Genomic DNA, 4,273 nt, shown 5'->3' with positions numbered 1-4,273 from the left:
AGTCATTTCAGTCAGCCGTGTGGCAGACCCTGTTGCTGAAATGATGGGTTCGTCAATGTTTTTCTTTTCAATCTAAGCCCCTGCAGTTTTCTGTAAGAATCTGCTTCGCTATGATGATCAACAAGTCACAAGGGCAAACACTCAGGGCTGGAGGTGTAGATCTTAGGACCAGCTGCTACAAGCATGGCAAAGGTGTCACTATCATTGGTGACACCCAGAGAGGCAGCGAGGGAGATTGTAATGCAGTGCGCGCAGATAAGCAGCGCAATGGTAAAAAGGAGGCATGGTCTCATAGGTAGGGGTGTGGCCTGTTTTCCTGAATCTCTGAATCTCCATTTTGTTGCTCCGGGTATCCCGGGGGTTGAGTGCTGCACCCGGGGACTAGTGTGTGAGTGGTGCTGGCTCCTGCACAGTGACAGAAACTGGGTGTTGCACGTAATGTTACAGTGAAACACCCATATTCTGTCACTGAAGAGGAGCCGGCACTTTGGTGTCACCCCCCTTGGCGGGTGACACTCGGGTGTGGGCCGCAACCCCGTTGTGATGCCACTGACCCATGGGAAGCTTTACGTGGCTTACCCATGTGTTAGTAGCCCCAAGCATCTTTTGTGTTAGTCCCTGAAGAAAAACTTCAAATATTTACAAATACATTTTGTAATCAATGGGCCTAATTCAGTAAGGATTGCAAATTCTGCTAAGTAACAGAATTTGCAATCCTTTGGTTCGCATGCTGGGGCCACCCAGCATGCCGCCTCCCTTCTTGACCACGCTGAAATTGCAGTCTCAGTGCAGTTCAGCGTGATCATAAAAAATGGGTTAGCCTCCTGTTGGTGCAGACTGTATGTGTGCGCAGGAAGCCGCCACCATTTTTGTGATCGCAGCTGCTGCATGTGATGTCATGCAGCAGCTCTGACCACGCCTCCTGTTTCTCCGTTGCCGACCCCATTTTGTAGCCCTGCCCATGCACCGCTCCATCTCCGACTTGGAAATGGATTGTTGCTGCCCCCCCCCAGCACCGATTGACAGTCAGAAGCGATCGCATTATCTGCGGGGTGCCGCAGAAAATGCAGGCGCATGCGTATGCTCTTAGCAATTTTTGCAGTTGGATTGCTTATTGCGATTGCAATCCAACCTGAATCAGGCTCTATTACCTATCACAATGCACTGCGGGTAGTACAAAATGGGGTTAATATAAGAGAAAAACCCCCCAGAGCTGTGCTCCTTAACTGTCCCTGGTGGCTAGTGGAGCGGCTGCCCAGTAATCAGTGTCCACGCCAGTGCGCACATGGCCCACCCCCTACAGCCACGCTGGATCACGGTATAGTGTGGGCACAGAAGTCCCTTACCTCCCTTTCATCAGCGGCCTCGTGATCCCGGAGGGCGGTGTGTGTGTGACTGACCTTAGGAAGAAACCGGAGCCTCCGCTGCAGTGACCCAGCAACCAGGGCACGGGAGTATACTGCGCCGCTGGGAGTGATGGAGCTGCAGTAAAGATGTCTATTAGACCTAACCTGCTGCAGCCCTTGTAGATTCTTATAAAAAAAAGTTCTTCTTTTCTTGTCAAAATTAATAGCTAAGAATAGGCTGCCTGAGGCAGCCCCCTGTTAAGTGGCCTGCTACTGAAGGCACCAACTACAAACTGAGCTCCCTGTTCATGGAAGCGAGGTTATAGAGCAGGGGGCGCTGAGCATCTTGGGAACAGTCAAAAGCTTTGAGCCTGTTGGTGCCTCAGATCAAGATCCTACTCTACACCCCAATGTGAATCCTTGTGGAGTCCAGTGTACCCCACAGAAGAAATGAATGTGTCACACCCATTGGCAGCAACATTAGAATAGCTGCTGATGGGCACAATTGAGAAAGGAAGGGGGGAAAACATTTGAATCCAGCACATATATGTAATTTGAATATGTAATTTGTACCTTCCTACTTTAAAATGTAATGGATGAACCTCACCCTGTGAGAACTATCTTCATGATCAAGAGATCTCATACGCAAGAAAAGCATGTGTTGGGATAGGGCTGTGGAGGGCGGCTGCTCGAGCACACCCCCGTCAAGTTAAGGAGATTCAACTGAGGAAGCACAAGGGAACTCTTGTCTGGGGACAACAACTGCAGGGAGACCACATCTTTTCAGATGAAAATGAGAGGGCGGAAGGCTGCCTAATACTGAAGCACCCTCAAACATCAAACCATATGCAACAACTAGTACAAGCATTCCTGGGGAAAGGTCTGCAGCAGACGGATTTGCATACGGTGATGTCATCCAAGCAGTGGGCCAAAGTTGGCTGGAACCCTCATCTGCATATGAAAAGAGAAAAGGGGCGCTTGGATGACCCCTAGTTCGCATTGAACACCCCCCACCCTCCTTTGGTGTGGGGCTCATGTTGGCCATGCCCCAGCCCCTGAAGCATTCAAGCTGATTTCTTGCAGCAGCTGGGCACTGTAACAGCTCCAGAGCTGCTCTGTAATGCAAATAAAAGGGTGTGGGCCCTGCAACACCACCTGTAGTTCGCATTGTGCGTTGGAAGGCACAAAGTAAGCAGACGGGAGAAGTCAGGATAGTGCGCAAGGGCATAGAAGGGAGGGGCTCAAGAAAAGAGAAGTGGAAACAGACAGCAAACTAGGCGGGAGAGAGACCTGAGACAATGAGATCTAAATTATACCAGAGCCAACCAGGGGAAAGCACAAATGCAGTCCCCCCCCCCCTACCACAAATTATGCAGTCGAGATTCCCACATTTGGGGAAATCACAGAGGTCAGCATACCCAGAATGCAATGAATGAACCTCACCCTGGGAAAACAATCTTCATGACCATGGTATCACCTAAGCAAAATAAGTATGATCTGAGATAGGGCTGGGGAGGGCCGCTGCTCAGGCACACCTCCGTCAAGTAAAGGAGATTCAACTGAGGCAGCACAAGGGAACTCTCATCTGGGGACAACAACTGCAGGGAGAACACATTTTCAGACGAATGTGTGAGGGCAGAAGGCTGCCTAATACTGAAGCACCCCCCAAACAACAAACCAAATGCAACAACTAGTGCAAGCATTCCTGGGGGAAGGCCTGCAGCAGATGGATTCGCATATGGTGATGTCATCCAAGCAATGGGTATAGTTGGCTGCAACCCTCGTCTGCATATGAAAAGAGAAAATGGTCACGCAGGGCATGGCGGCCTTTGTGGGGTTGCGCTTGGATGACCCCTAGATCGCTTTATACACCCCCATCAGTGTGGGGCTCATGTTGGCCATGCCCCAGCCCCTGAAGCATTCAAGCTGATTTCTTGCAGCAGCTGGACCCAGTAACAGCTCCAGAGTTGCTCTACAAGACAAGTAAAAGGGTGTGAGCCATGCAGCACCACCTGTAGTTTGCATACACACATATATAGGACAGCATCTCTTATATGCCCCAGGGGCAATAAAATAGTATCCTTATCTAGAGTATCCGTCCATGCCGCTACAGCACTACACATACACACCCAGGCCGACGCAATTGCCGGTCTGAGTAAGGTACCTGAATGTGTATAAATGGACTTCAGGGTAATCTCCTGTTTGCGGTCAGCAGACTCTTTGAGGGTAGCCGTATCCTGGGACGGGAGGGCTAACTTCTTGGATAAGCGTGTTAATGCTTTGTCCACCCAAGGGGAGGATTCCCATCGTAACCTATCCGTTGATGGGAAAGGATACGCCATAAGAATCCTTTTGGAAATCTGCAGGAGATTCCCAAGCTTTTTCACATAACTCGTTCAGCTCGTGTGAGGGGAAAAGGTTACCTCAGGCTTCTTTCCCTTGTACATATGTACCCTCTTGTCAGGGATAGGGGGCTCCTCTGTGATGTGCAAAACATCTTTTATTGCCATAATCATATATCAAATGTATTTTGCCAATTTTGGCTGTAACTTTGCATCATCGTAATCGACACTGGAGTCAGAATCCGTGTCGGTATCTGTGTCAACAATCTGGATAGTGGGCACTTATGAGACCCTGACAGTCCCTGCGACATAGGATCAGGCATGGGTTGAGACCCTGACTGTCCCAAAGCTTCAGCCTTGTCTAATCTTTTGTGCAATGAGTTTACACTAGCATTTAAAACATTCCACATATCCATCCAATCAGGTGTCGGCGGAGACACCACATTCATTTGCTCCCGCTCCTCTCTAATATAGCCTTCTTCCTCAGACATGTCGACACACGCGTACCGACACACCACACACACAGGGAATGCTTTTACTGAAGACATTTCCCCCACAAGGCCCTTTGGCAGAGCTGGCCCTAAC

General features: G+C 49.8%; 1 non-coding gene across 1 annotated transcript; it reads right to left on the bottom strand.

Annotated features, from left to right (window-relative positions):
• Positions 1 to 2,672: 2,672 nt before the first annotated feature.
• LOC134951580 (U1 spliceosomal RNA) lies at positions 2,673 to 2,840 on the bottom strand. Its single transcript, XR_010184294.1, has one exon. It is a non-coding gene; the product is annotated as a U1 spliceosomal RNA (small nuclear RNA).
• Between the last annotated feature and the right edge of the window lie 1,433 nt (positions 2,841 to 4,273).

This window comes from Pseudophryne corroboree, chromosome 8, assembly GCF_028390025.1.
Source record: "Pseudophryne corroboree isolate aPseCor3 chromosome 8, aPseCor3.hap2, whole genome shotgun sequence".
Classification (NCBI taxonomy): domain Eukaryota; kingdom Metazoa; phylum Chordata; class Amphibia; order Anura; family Myobatrachidae; genus Pseudophryne; species Pseudophryne corroboree.
This window is presented reverse-complemented; position numbering and strand designations above follow the sequence as displayed.